General features: G+C 52.6%; 1 long non-coding RNA gene across 1 annotated transcript; it reads left to right on the forward strand.

Annotated features, from left to right (window-relative positions):
- The first annotated feature begins 4,044 nt into the window (after positions 1-4,044).
- LOC131273690 (uncharacterized) lies at positions 4,045-12,687 on the forward strand. The gene is made up of 2 exons (XR_009180969.1): positions 4,045-4,491; positions 4,887-12,687. It is a non-coding gene; the product is annotated as an uncharacterized lncRNA (long non-coding RNA).
- Positions 12,688-15,225: the final 2,538 nt, after the last annotated feature.

Here is a 15,225-nt window from a genome sequence, read left to right on the forward strand (position 1 = left end):
GACGGTGGGGGGCCGAGGAGCGCGGCCGCCTCCAGGCCCAGAAACTCGGGGTGTCTCTCAGGGGCCCCCGGTGGCTGGGCCTTGCCGCACCTGAGAACGGCTGCGGCGGCCCCAGGGTGCTGAGAAAGGGCCCTGGGTCCCAGGCCGGCGCACGCCGCCTCTGCTCACCCAAGGCCCTCCTTCCTCGCAGGTGCTGAGGGGAAAGGCGTCTGCACAGCCTGACGCGGCCGCCCGGGGAGCACGGTGTCCGCAGCGGCCACGGGCGGCGCCTGGGGAGACTGCGGCGCTAGGGGGGCCAGAGGCCTCCGGGCTCAGCACAGGACACGCTGTCCTTGAAGGCCCCACCCCTCCGTGCAGGGGACACCTGCACCCAGTGTGGCAGCCAGGGGGCCTTGAGGCACCGCCTAGGGCAGGGATGCTGCTCCCCCCCCAGAAAGCTCCCGGCCGTGAGCGGGGCTGGTCGCGGGAAGCTGCTTCCTCCAGGAGCAGGAACCCCTGGCCCGTCAAACCCGCCTCCCCCAGGCTGGTCAGACTCAGGACACTGCAGGACTGCGTCTTCCTTTCTTCCCAGAAAGGCTCAGGACGGCTGCGGGCAGGGGAGGAGCTTCCCTCCCCAGGTGTCTGGGCCTCACCTTCTGCCCCAGCTCGTGGGTGGCTCCTCCTGCCCCGCGGGAGCAGGGCCCTTGAACGGACACTTGTTGGAGAGACATGTGCCTGTCCCGGGAAAGCATGCTAAGACGGGCACGGGCTCTCGAGGTGACGGCTTGCTCTGCTTTCCTGCCAGATGCACCAGGAGGATTTGCTTCGCCTTTGGGAGCTCAGTTTCATTGGGCACGAGGACCACAGGCAGGCTGGGGAGGGGTGCCAGCGCTCGGCAGGGAGCTGGGGGGCCCGAGATGCGCAGGCTGAGCCTGACAAGTCTCAGGGAGCCACTCTGCCTTCCAAGGCCTGAAATGCCACCACAGGGAAGAGGGAACGGGGGGTGGGCACGGCCATCGGGAGTGGGCCGCGTTCGCCCTGTCCCGGGACAGCGTGGAGACGCCGAGATGGTGGTGCAGGGAACGACTGAGGTGACAAGGGGTGAGCGCCCGTCACCCGCCGTGTTCGAGCAGAAGTTGCAACTCCCCTCAGGGTGGTGCTGGAGGAATCCCCCCTTTGGGGGCAGGCGTGGACCCCTGTACTTCTGAGGTTCTGTCAAAGGAGCAAGGCCTCCCGGGACACCTCCCTTCCAGGGGCAGGGATGGCCCTCCATTCCCATTTAATCCCTGCTGTCCCCAGAAGACACTCGAATCCCTCGGGCTGTCAGGATGTGGAAGGGAATTTAGAGCCCACCCTACCATTTCACAGAAGAGAAAACTGAGGCCCTTGGGGGTGGTGGGTGGGGCCATAAACAGTAGCCACTGCCATTTAAGGGCAAACCTTAAACCAGACATGAACTCAGCCTCTCACTGCTGCTACAACGCCCCAGGAGGTATCATCTCCATTTCAAGAGGGGTTAGTTTGCCCAGTCACAAGGCTGGGAGGAGGAGGGGGACATTCTAACAGGTTTCCTCTGCGTCCAAAGCCCTTGCTGGTGACTCCAAACCCCAGTGCCGCCCCGCCCCCAGGGACAAGAGCAGATAAGGCCACTGAGAAATGCAGACGTTAGTGAAGTCTGCCAGGAATAAGTTTAGTGACCCCGGGCAAGTCACTCAATCTCTGAGGCCTTAGTTTCCTCTATTGAAAATGGGGCAAGAGCTTTTCCATTCCCGTCTGGTTGGAAATGTGGATAAATAGTCCTAATCAGAGGACAGCTCTCCTTCCCCCCTGACCCCCAGGCTCTCCAGCCCCGCTGGCTGTGCCTGGCTTATTTATTTAGGCCTGGGGGTGCCCTAAAGTGTGTCTGTTCTCCCCCTGGGACCCACCAGACTTAGGGGGAGGGGGAATTGGCTGAACTCCTGAGCTCTTTTGATTTAGGGCGCTGGCTTTGCTCACTGAGTCACTGACTGACAGGTAAGCCGACCAGTCACTCACCTGCAGCTTCCCCTCAGCCACCCATCAGCCAACCTTGAGGCCTGCTGTGCTCAGGACACAGCGCCGAGCCCTGCCCTGGGAGACGCAGAGGACAGGTCCTGCCCCCGAGGCTGGGTGCCAGGCCTGTGCAGGGGGTGAGTGGAGGCTGGCCGGTGATGGCACTGACCTGCCACCGAGAAACCACTGTGAGAAGCTGTGGGTGACCAGGCCTAATCCCAGGGCGGCCTGAGGGCCCAGTGTCCCGGTGTGGACGGACAGGCACCCAGCTCAGCCTCTGAGAGGGCCTACAGTGTGACGCGAGCAGGGCGGGGGAGCAGGGGAGCTGGGGCTCCTCATCAAGGGAGGGTTTAAGGAGCATCGATCTTTCCAGCACACAGAATGGATTAAGGGGAAAGAAAAGGTGAGACGCGGCTGGAAAACCAATTAATTTTCCGGGTGGGAGGCGCTTCGAGGGGGAGGAGGGAGTTGAACCCAGATTCTGAGTTCTGATTTCCACAAACAGCCAGTACCCCCGATGCCAGATGCCTTGTCCAGAATGGAGCTGTTCTGCAGAAGCTCATTTTCTGTAGCTGTAACTTACCTCTTAAAAAGCAAGGCTTTTTTTTTTTTTCCTCTTAATTTTTGGTAGAAATCTTTCTGCCGTGGATCATACACAGCCCTGATTTCTTAGAGGGGCCCTGCGGAGTCTCACCGTCTCTGGATGACTCAGGGTCATTTCAGCAACACTAATTAGATGGCTATAATACAGGGTTAGCCTCAGGAATGATCAAGCTCTCTCCAGTCTGCTTTTTAAATTACTGCATCTGCATTTTACAGTTTTTCTACCTCCTCCCTCATCATTAAGCTCTCCTTGCCACTCTCAGGATACCTGCTGTGGCCTGGATTCTAGACCTCCAAACTTGTCAGAACGATTTGAAAAGTAAGAGCAAAGAGGCTCTGATTGAGGGCCTCAGGTCATTTTTCTAAGCAGAGAGCATAAGCCTTACTGCACAAATGGATGTTTTAAACTGTCATTTCTTCTGCACGGAAACTATTTCTGCCTACTTTCTGTCTCCTGATGGCTTCCAAAAGCAGTGGACCCACCAGATAAGTAAGGTTTTGCTGAACTAGAATTAAATTTGTGTCCGCTCACGTGATTCTCCCGATGGCCCTGTGAGACTGATGGGGTACGTCTGCTAGGGCACCAGCTGAATGTGGAGGGCTGGGGTAGGTCAAGATCAGATAGTGAGTCAGGATGAATCACATGATTTTTTTTTTACACCGGCCTGGGGCCCTTTGCCTTGAGGCCACACCATAACTTCCATCATTCATAAGAGCTGTGGGAAACCAGAACTAGAGGTCCCTGCAGCTTGTGGAAAGAGCACCGGATTGGGAGTCAGCAGATTCAGACTTTCTAGTCCTGAGGCCTCAGTTTCCCCATCTGTAAAAGAATGGGTATATTCTTTTTTTGTTTTGTTTTGTTTTTGTTTTTAAGATTATTTATTTATTTATTTCTCTGCCCTCCCCCCCAAGCCCCCCCAACCCCCCACCCCGGTTGTCTGTTCTCTGTGTCTATTTGCTGCATCTTGTTTCTTTGTCCACTTCTGTTGTTGTCAGTGGCACAGGAATCTGTGTTTCTTTTTGTTGCGTCATCTTGTTGTGTCAGCTCTCCGTGTGTGTGGCGCCATTCCTGGGCAGGCTGCACTTTCTTTCGCGCTGGGCGGCTCTCCTTAAGGGGCACACTCCTTGCGCGTGGGGCTCCCCTATGTGGGGGACACCCCTGCGTGGCAGGGCACTCCTTGCACGCATCAGCACTGCGCATGGGCCAGCTCCACATGGGTCAAGGAGGCCCGGGGTTTGAACCGCAGACCTCCCATGTGGCAGACGGACGCCCTAACCACTGGGCCAAGTCCGCTTCCCCGGTATATTCACTTTTAAGGTGTCTTCCCCATTGTTCTTGAGGTCTTCGCTAATTAGAGAAGGAGAGGGATGGGAGGGAGAACTACATTAATGGTTGCTTGCCCTCCTGAGTCCCCCAAATTCCCACAGACCCTCAATCTGCTCTCCATCACAGCACACCCCTCACCCAATCCGTGTTATACCTAGGCTGATCACCCAGGCAACATTTGAATTTCAGATTAGCCAACTAAGAGTCCACTGGCCTCAGGGAAAAGGCCCTATAATAACGCCAGCCTCCAAACGCAAAGCTCTTTCCAGGAGCAAAGGTCTGCCACCCACTCCTGGCCGTTGAGGTAAGCATGACGCGGTCGTCGCCCTTTGGCAGGGAGGAAACACAGCGGAGAGCAATGACTTGCCAGAGGGCTGAGCTGGGAATGAAACCAGCGTCTTTGGACTCCAGGATCCGTAGTTCTTTAGCTGCTTTCGTCTTTGGCACCTTCCACCTGTTGGCGGGGCCAGTTCCTCCCGGTTTCAAGCCACTCTCCTCCTCTGGAGCTGAGAGTCCAGGCTGCCAAGGACGTTCCCTCGGAAGGGAAGCAGGTGAGTCCACACTCCACAGGGAGCCTACTGAAGGCATTCCAGCCTGGGACGGACCAGGAGAGGGGGCGAACACAGAAACTGGCTGTAGACCCCTCTGCACGCCACCCACCAGCTGCACAGGCTGCCCAGCGTCAGCTGCCCCGCCTGCCCACAGGCCCCTTCCCAGGCTGAGCGGGCACAGGCAGAGCCTTCTGCAGACCCCCAGAGGCCCAGGCCCGATGCAGCTTGCCAGGGTCCAGGCCCCTTTCCTGCAGAGACTCTGCCCGAGTGGGACCCGAGCTTGCCCACTTCCCCAGGCTGCTGCCGTATCGATTGTTCCGGCAGCCTTTCTGCTGGGGATATCAATTGAACGGGTTCTCGGGATGGCTCTGTTTTAACCTCTCACCCTGGTCTAGACTCCGGCAGCTCCCGCTGTCCCTCGGCCAGGAGGAGATGGAGGGCCCCGGGTCTCTCGGGCAGGCTCTGGAGCCAGCGGATTTCCAGGAACATGCCGGGATCGCCCGGCGGCTCCACGGCCCCGCCAACCTGCCTCCCTCCAAACCGGCCCGGTGAATTATTAAAGATGCAATTTCCTCTCATCTTTCCAGTAAAATTGCTCCCTGTGCCGTGATCCGCTGCATTCCTGTCACTGGCTGGGCAGGGGCCTTGGCAGGACCCTCACTCAACCCCCTCCCTCCTCCTGCCTGGGCCCTCCTAGGAAGTTGGAGGTGAGCTGGTGAGCTGACCCCTTCCTACAAAAGTCCAGGGAGCCCAGGAACCTTGAGAAGTCAGGGCGGGGCACAGGAAGACTTGGAATCATAGAATATCAGCACCTGCTGTTTCACAGCAGATGAAGGCCAGAGAGGGATGGCGATCAGCCCAGGGCAGCACAGCACACAGTCGGCAGAGCTGGGGCTGGAACCTAGATCTTGGCCTCCCAGCAGCAGAACAGCTCAGGAGTCCCAGTGCTCTCCCTTAGGAACGACCCCCCACACCTCCCGGGATGGAGAGCTGGCTGCCATTTATGGCTTTGATTTTTATTTACCGTCCAGTCCCCATCCCTCTTCTCTATTTACTGCTCCAGTTTTAACTGTTTCCTATTGGAGACAATCACAGAGGGGCCAGCCAGCAGGCAGCTCGGTGTCCTCGTGGCCAAAGCCGTCAGCTGCTGCATGGCCTTGTGTCCAAAGCACTCCTTCTCGAAGCCTTGTTCCAAATCCGCCTCCTCCAGAGCCCTCTCCTGAGTAACTCCGAAGAGATCCAAAATGCTTCTCACCCTCTTTCGTGCCTGTCCAAACCCCGCTCTGGAGGGGTGCTGGGAAAGTACCTTGGCATCTATAGGAAGTGCCTTCACATCCATTAGGACACCATGCTGGGTACCCAGCCCCCAAATGCTCTGGGGGCTCGAGATGATGACGTTCTGGGAGTCAAGGTCAAGGTCTTGCCCAGGCGCCAGTCCCCTCGGACCTGCGGGTGGGCCCTTACGGCTCCTGGGGGCTGCCAGCCTCAGGGGCTGAGGACAGGCGACAGGGAGTGAGTTACGGCCACCCAGGCTGCTCTCCAGGACGGGACGGAAAGTCGTGGGCTTCTTCACGTCTTAGTCAGGCCCCGATTTGGGCTGGGGTTGGGATTGGCCCTTGCCCACACCTTAGTCCGGCCGAAGCCCAGCCTGGCTGCAACAGTCCGCGCCCCACACCCCTCTCGCATGTGCACGGTCCTGGGGATCCCCCAGCTCTATTCCCCAAACCCTCCCTGCTCCCCTCTGGCCTCTGAGCAACGGAAGGCAGCAGGCCCAGAGAGGACTCAGGCCCTTCACCCTGAAATCGGGCCGGAGCCTCCGCGCTCTGGTTCTGACACCCGTCGGGGCGTGCGCTCTGACCCCGCTGGGCTGTACGAGCTCTTCCCGTGTGCTGGCGCCCGTGCTGGGTCCCTTTCATTCCACGAAAGGAGCCGTAAATCCTCACGACGACGCTTATTCTGCAGACAGGGAAACTGAGGCTCAGAAAAGGTAAGCAGGGGAGCAGCCCCTTCCTCCTCCCATTTGCTCCTCACAAGAGCAGGGCCCCACTGGTGCCCCCTCAACCCCCAGACCAAGCCCAGGTCAGACCCTCCATGGGCCAGGTCAGCCACAGGGAGGGGGGGCGGCAGGAGCGCCAGGGGAGCTCCCTGGGTTCAAACCCCAGCTCCACTCTCACCAGGGCGTGTGGCGTAATTCCGGGCAAGTTCTCTGGGCCTTCGTTGTCTCATCTGTAAACGGGGCGGGGGGGGGATGACAGTAATAGTAGCAGCTACTTCCAAGGCTGGTCGTGATTTTAAATGAGCTACCTATACGTACAATTCTGGAAAATGAAAACGAACCTATAGCGACAAAAAAGAAATCAGTTGCCGGAGGATGAGAAGGGTGAGTTGGGAGGGAGAGATTACAAAGGGTTGGGAGGAAACCTGGAGGGGTAATAGCTTTCTTCATTATCTGGGTTGCACACGTGTCAGGACTTATCAGATGGTGTACTTTAAAAAATGTGCGATTGGCTGTATGGCGATTAGACTGCAAGAACACGTGCAAAAATCATTACACAAGCTGCCGCGTGAGTCAGTGAGGTCCCCGTACCCCATGGCAGCTCTGTGGATCCCACCTGCCCGCCCCTGTCCCTTCCCCCCATGACAGGTATGGGGGGTGGTCATTCCACTGAAGCGCCCCCCCCAGGCTTTGCCTTCTCCTCTCCCTTATACCCTCAGGGCTCTGCCTCACTGACCACGTGTGTACACCCCACACCCATTAGTAAACTCTGGAAATTCTTCCGTGGCAACTGCTGAGTAGCGGCTGTCCCCAGCACACACATGCTCTCCACCCCTGTGGAACCCCCCACCACCACAGCTACCCAGCACTAGCAATGACGGGGTAACGCGGGGCTCAGCCGGGGCTCGGTTCTCACTGGACGGTGTGCGGATAGTAAATGTTTTAACCATCACTCCTGAGCACAGGTCACCTTCACCCTCGACCAGCCATGCTGCTGGGTCAGAACTTCCCTAAGTGCAGGCACAGCTGGGCCCACAGCTGAGTCACAGCAGGGGGGGCTCAGCCCCTGAGGCGTCGGAGCCTTCCAGAGAGCACCCCTCTTCCTATCACCCTCTCCCCAGGAGCCACTGTGGCGTAGGGAAGGGTTATGGCCCGGGGGCCACGCTAAGGGGGACAGCCACCTCATACCTGGACATAGATTTATCATCTGCTTTTCTTCAATGTTTCCTCCTTCAATCTAACTCAGCTCTGAGAGAGCGACTTCGGCTGACGCTGGCAAAAAGGCTCTAGACCCTGATCCCATTTCAGAGGCTAAGCCCAAGATCAGGGCCGGGCTGCGGTGGGAGCCAGGCAGGGGCGTGGGAGTGAGCAGGACTCTGGCCAAGGGCCAGGGCTCTCCTGAGAACCTTCTCGTCCCACGGGCGTCTAGATTAAACACAATGTGCCCTCTTGTCAGCAAACTACCCATTGCCCCCTCTGTCTTCTAGGGGCTAGCTGGGCTTGGCACAGAGCAGAGGAAGTGTTAAAGGATGGAAAAGTAGTTTTAAAGGATGGTTGGGCCTAGAGCAGCAGGGAGCCCAGGGCCTGATGAGCAATTAGGCTGGGTTGCCCCCCACCCTCACACACCCCAGCCCCAGGGCTGGCCCACAGCGGGTGAGTGAGGCAGCTAGGCCCATGGGGCTTTGTGTAGAAAATGACCTTGCCGGGACTGACCGAAGGGGTGCGATATCAAGAAAGATGGAGCCAGGAAGCCACCAGGTCACCTCGCCAATCGTGAGGAGGAGATGGAGGGGCCAAGCTCAGACCCCGGGTCTGCAGGAGGCCCCGAGCCCACACGTGGATGATGTGATTGTGTGTGTGTGAGTGTGTAAGAGAAAATGAATGTGGCAGAGAGTATGGGAGAGTGTGTGGGGGAGAGAAAGAAAAAGAATGTGTGTGAAAATTTTGTATGAGGGTATTGGGAGAAAAAGAAAACACGCCTGTTTCTAAGAATGTATGAGTGTAAAAGAAGGTATTTGAAGAATTTTGTGTGTGAGAGGGTATATGTATGTGAGAGAACATGCGTTTGTGTGAGTATGTGAAAGAGAAAGAATATGTGAACGAATTGAATATGTGTGAGAGAGAATGTGAGTGCTTGTGGGAGTGTGAGTCTGTGTGGGTTTGTGTGTGCGTGCACCCAGGCCAGAGGTCCGAGGTTATCTGAGCCTGATGCCATCTCTCTCCTCAAGAAGCCCAGAAAAGGGTGGGGTTGGGGCAGGACGCGGTGGGGGGGGAGACCACTCTCCGCTCCAGCCCTGCACCTGCAGCTCCCTCCGGTTCCGCTTGCCCAGGCCTGTGCTCACCGCTCCCACCCAGGCCCGCTCTCCTCTCCAGCCTCCCGCAGCTGGGCTGGGAGACTAAGCCGAGGGAACGACTGAGCCGAGGTACCTCCTGAATTGCATTGACTCTGAACCTGACTTTGCCCAACTGTGGGTCCCTGAGCCCGTCTCTGCGTCCTCAAATCAGTTCCTTCATGAGGAAATGAGGCAGCTGGATAGAACGGTGGTTTTAAGATGGGTTTTGGAATAATGCTTCCTCCCCAGCGTCTTCAGTTTTATGTGTTTTCCATGGAGGAATTATGGGAACTGCTAAAAGGGTCCTCCTGCTTTAGAAAAACCTGTCAAACCACTGGACTAGAATTTTTAAAAATTCCTTATAAATCTCTGATTCTGGAGATAATTTCCCTGCAGGTGGACGTGCTGACTTCTGAGTGAGGCAAGAATCCCCTCCAGCCCCCAAGCTGGGAGACCCAGGCCAAGGTGACTAGAGAGAACCCGCCCCTTTATGCCTCCTCTCCTCTTGAGGGCCCCGCATTCAGGATTCCACGTCTCCTCGTCCTCCTTCCATGGGCTGCCAAGTGGTGAGCGGGGGCTCGGGGACTCCCACACGCCCACACCCACCACCCCTGCCTCCAAGGGCAGGCAGGAGCCGCAGAACTCGGAGCTGCACAAATATGCGGCTCAGCCGGTGGGACAGCTTTCCTGGCAGTGGCCGCCCTTAGAGGGCCGGACGAGGGGAGTTCTCCATCAGGCACAGACCTTTGGTGAGTGACCCCCTCCTCCTTGGGGGTTCTGTGAGGATGCGGGGGCTGGAGTTCTCTGAGCCCTGCCCCATGTCTGCCCCCCTGAGGCTGGGAAGAGGGTCCCCCTTCATGCCCAGGCCACTCCTCAAGTCACCCCCAACGATGGGTGGGTAGTTTCAGGAAACCCTTCCCTGACAAGGAGAGGCAATGTTGGGGTAAGACAAGCCACTTCCAGGCTCTCCTGGCCTTTTGGGGGGCCCCGGACTTTTCTGAGAATCTGAGAAAAATGACCACACACTCACAGAGTTTTACTCCAACTTCAGAAGCCTCTTGGGTCTATCAGTTCAGCAATATATGATCCCTGGACCCCAGTTAACGTTACCACGGTCACGACATTAAGGTAGCCCGAAACACAGAAGCCAAAGCCCACATGGGCAAAGTCTATGGCAAGGTGGAAGGGTGTGGTTGGGCAGTGGATGGGCAGCGACGCGACTGGGTTCAGCAGTGCTGGTCTGTGAGGGGAGCAGGTATGGGGTTGGGTTGGACTCTCCATGGGGCTGGGGGGAGGGCCAGGGGAAGGAGCAGATGAACTCTGGGGAGTGGCGGGTCTGTGGTTAAACCTATAATGTTGGAGATGTTCTTTCGGCAAATATGGCAGGGGAGGGCTGCTGGTGTAGGGTGGCCGGTGTCAGAAGGTATGCAGGACAGGGCCCACCTGGGGCAGGCTTCTGTGGACTAAGTGCTCATCTTGTCACAGTATGTTATATCAGTGGGTGGAGACCCACACAATAAACGAGAAAATATTAAACTCCCATCCTGGGGAGTCCTGCTATGTTCTCAATTAGAGGAACAAGAATCCCTCGGGAACATAGGCAGTGCCTGATAAAAGAAAACAGACCAATATGTCAAGCCCTCCATGTTATTGCAAGTAACTATGAATCTTAATTCTTCAAAAATTGAAACTTAGTGATTATGACAGTTCCAAGGGGAGGTGGAGGGAAGAATAGCATAGACGGAACATAGGGCATTTTTAGGGTATTAGGATTGTTCAGCATGATCTCGCAATAACAGATATAGGCCAGTTTAAATTTCATCCAAACCTATAAAAGTGTATGATCCAAAATGTAAACTATAATGTAAACCAATGACCATGGTGAGTAGCAATGTTTCATTATTTGTACATCAATTCTAACAAACATGCCATCCACATGTAAAATGCTATTAATAAGGAGAGGGGAAAAGGAGAAGGGCATTGGGTAAATGGGAATCACCTGTATTTTCTATGTGACTTTTCTTTATTCTAAAGCTTCTTTGAAGATAAAAAAAAAAAAAGACACTAGGGAAATATATGGAAGAAAATATCAGTATACATACAAGACAACAGATCTTACAGTGATAAAAGACACAATATCTAATTTTTTTTATTATCTTAAATTGTTTTAAATTGTATTTTATTGGTTGTTTTTTAAATTATTTCATTTTCTCATTAATTTTATTCGTTTTTTTGTTAGCTTCATTTTTGGAGTGGTTTTGGATCACAGGAGGGTCACAGCAGTGGTAGGGGATGATCACTGGTGTGGGGTTTCAGTGATATGGGGATGCATGGGAAGGGGTTCACCTGGGGCATACCTCTAAGACATAGGAATATATTCAAGTTTTCATGGGACATTATCTCGGTGAGTGGAGATCCACACAATAACTGAAAGAATATTTAATCCAATCTGGGGAGTTCTGCTACATTCTTTAATAGGACAGCAAGAATCCCCTGAATGCAAAGGTAACGCCTAGTGAAGGAAGACAGAGCATTATGCCAGGTCCTTGACATGTGGCAATTGTATTTATGAACATTTTCTTGTGAAACTGAAACTTAGCCTAGTATTATATACTGCCTAAGAGTTATCTCCTGAAAGTCTCCTTGTTGTTCAAATGTGGCCTCTCTCTAAGCCAAACTCAGCATGTGAATACACTACCTCCCCAACACCACCCCAGTATGGGACATGACTCCCAGGGATGAGCCTCCCTGGTGCCAAGGGATTATTACCAAGCACCAAACAGCGATGCATTTGGAAAAAGACCTTGGCCAAAAGGGGGAAATGATAAATACAACTGAGTTTGAATTTTTATGGCTAAGAGATTTCAAACTGAGTTGCAAAGTCATCCCAGAGTTTACACTTATGCAAGTCTCAGCAGGATCTCATTGACCTCCACGGTAAACAGTGCCTCAAATAGTGGGGCTCCTGAGGGCTCTAGAGATATCCAGAAACAATAAGCAGGGCAGACAGCTCAGGAAATTGGCACCCTGTCAGTGGGCCTTACTTGGAAATTTATGCTCCCCAGTGTAAAAGAGTTAGACTCATTGATATGTTCTCTACACATGGCTGTTCTGCCCCTTTTATTTGAACCCATAATTAGCACAGTATACACTTGATAAACATGTGTCCTTAAATTTTTGGTCCATCCATGTGCCAGTTGAGCCCTGAATCTCAGCAGAGTTGCAACAACACTTACACTCCAGTTCACTGAACTCATTCAGGAAAACTAACAAGGAGATGATGATGGACAACACACATCCCAAGGAATAGAGAGTGTCTGCAACTGCAAGCAAGATAGTTCCATCCATCTGCCCCATGGGATCTAAACCCCCTCTCAATTATAAGCAGAGTAGGCATTACCATCCCCAAATCCTCAAGATTGGGGATGAACAATGGACTAAAGTAGACTTACTATTATTCTCGCAGTGGAAGAACTGTAATCATTGATGTAAAAGCAGTGGCCACCAGAGGTTCTAAAGGATGGGACAGGGAAGAATAGGTATAATATGGGGGCATTTTTGGGATATTGGATTTGTCCTGCATGACATTGCAGTTATGGGCCATTGTATATTTTGACATAACTTACAAAATTGTGCAGGACAAAGTGTAAACTATGATGTAAACTGTAGTCCATTGTTAGTAGCAATACTTCAATATGGATTCATCAATTGTAACAAATGTACCATACTAATGAATGATGTTGTTAATGTGGGAAAGTGTGGGAGGGGAAAGGAGTAGGGCATATGGGAATCCCTTGTATTTTTTATGTAACTTTTATGTAATTTAAACTTCTTTAAAAATAAAAAAAAAGAAGGTGCTGGGTAAAATCCTGATGAATTAATGCATTCCCTACATGGCAGCAAGATGCAGTGGTAAGAACAATGGACCAGGAGACAAGGGCCTAGAGTTTCTCCTGAAACATTTTAACTGAGGTTTTGTTTATTCATTCATCATTTGTTATCACATATGTACTTCATGCCAGGTACTGTATGAGGTAATGGGCATATGGGTAAGAATAAAATAGACATAGAGACATGTTCCCTGCCCTCATGTTGCTTACAGCCTGGGAAGTACAAAAATATTAGCCAGTAAATCCATAAATATATTGGTACTTTCATGAGGTGGGCAGGGATTCTGATTAAATATCTGAGGCTTCAGTTTTCTCACCTGTAAAATGAAGATAACTATAGTTATTTGCTGGTGTTTTATGAGGAAGAAATGAGACAACCCACGATAAAGACTGAACCCTGAGTCTGGCACAGAAGGACTGTACATATTAAAGGCATGTGAGTGCACCTGATAGGCAGAGAGTAGCAGGCTGGTCTCCCCAGGGTGGCAGAGGCTTTGCAGAAAATGGATCAACATCATCCTGGACAGCCTGGACTCAAGGCAGCCAGGCTAGAAGCAGCAGTCAAGACCAAGAAGACAAGCACGAGCACTGGGTGGGTAAAAGACTCTACACAAGGCCAAGGCTGGTCCCTTAGAGACTCAGCTTGAAGCAGCAGACTAGAATCACATCTTTGCAGGAGTAGGTTCTAAAGTCAGCGCAGATTTCTACTTCTGGCAATAGTAGAATAGCTTATATCACACCAACGTTTCCACCAAGAGCAACTGAAAATACTGGATAAAATACATTCTTTAAAAAATGTGTTTGCACTCAGCCTGTAAATGCAATGCCTTCCCCCCAGCGTGGGACATGACACCCGGGGATGAGCCTCCCTGGCAATGAGGGACCACTATCAACTACCAACTGATGATGCAACTGGAAAATGACCTTATACGGAAGGTTCAATGCGGATCAGCAGAATATCCATGTCTACATAAAATACCATGACTTTAAAATGCTGTTTGACCTAAAGTAAGGGGGAAATGAAAAGGAGAAATGAGTTTATATGGCTACGAGTTTCTAAAAAAGAGTCTGGAGGCTGGCAGAAGGATTGCCCTCATGCACAACTGAGCAGAGTCAGAGAGACAGATAAAGCAGATACAACCCCCAGATATTGGTTCCTTTGAGGGCTAAAGAGACCCATGGGAGTTATGGTCATGGCCGATGGGGTTAACTACCAGGGCAGATGGCCCCTCTTTGGAAATGGTGTTTATGTGTGATGAATCTGGACTCAGATGGGATCTCCCTTCATAAGACTTTCATACTAATGTGCTGGAGGTGCAGTTAATGTTGGGGTTTAAGATATATTTAGGGGATTTGAATCTCTGGACTGACAATGTGATAGCCAGGTCCTGAGCCTCAACAGACTCCAGCACCTACAATCTGATCTATTGGACTTACCACACTCAGCTAAGATGGAGTTGAAGAAGGACAACCACCACACCATGGAGCCTAGAGTGATTACAACTGAAAATGGGAGGATTGCATCCAGCATCCATGTGGAATCTGAGCCTCCTCTTGACATAGAGGTGCAATGGACACAACCAATCCAATGTCCATATAGAAGAGGTGGCATTGGATTGGGAAAAGTGGACATGGTGGACGATGGGTATGGGGAAAGGCAGGAAGAGATGAGAGGTGGAGGCATCTTTGGGACATGGAGCTGCCCTGGATGGTGCTTCAGAGGTAATCACCGGACATTGTAAATCCTCTCAGGGCCCACTGGATGGAATGGAGGAGAGTATGGGCCATGATGTGAACCATTGTCTATGAGGTGCAGAGGTGCCCAAAGATGTACTTACCAAATCCAATGGATGTGTCATGATGATGGGAACGAGTGTTGTTGGGGGGGGGGAGAAGGGGGGTGGGGGGGTGGGGTTGAATGGGACCTCACATATATATTTTTAATGTAATATTATTACAAAGTCAATAAAATAAAAAATAAAAAATAAAAAATAAAAAAAAATGTGTTTGCAAGCATTGAAGAGGTCTAGAGGCCAAGTTCCTAGAGAGAAAAGAAATTCAGAGAGATGTGTCCAACATTTGGGCCCATTTTTAGCTGCGAAGATGAGAATTTGAGCAGAAAATAGAGATAGAGTTGTTTGCAATTTCCTTGGGTTTAGGTGAGGGGGGAAAAAAAAGGTAGGGGGAGTTCAAGCACCACCAGGTTCTCATTTTTTATTTTTATTTTTTCCTAAATAATGGCTTTCAGTTGGGTATTTTGAAGAGCAAATCAGAAATAGACCAGGAAAGCAGACATGGCTCAACTGATAGAGTATCTGCCTACCATATGGGGGATCCAGGGTTCAAACGCAGGGCCTCCTGGCCCATGTGGTGGGATGGCCCATGCGTGGCACTGCCATGCACAAGGAGTGCTGTGCCACACAGAGTGTCCCCCACGTAGGGGAGCCCCATGAGCAAGGAGTGCGCCCCACATTGAGCCACCCAGTGTGAGTAAAGTGCAACCGGCCCAGGAGTG

Source organism: Dasypus novemcinctus, chromosome 16 (genome assembly GCF_030445035.2).
Source record: "Dasypus novemcinctus isolate mDasNov1 chromosome 16, mDasNov1.1.hap2, whole genome shotgun sequence".
Classification (NCBI taxonomy): Eukaryota; Metazoa; Chordata; class Mammalia; order Cingulata; family Dasypodidae; genus Dasypus; species Dasypus novemcinctus.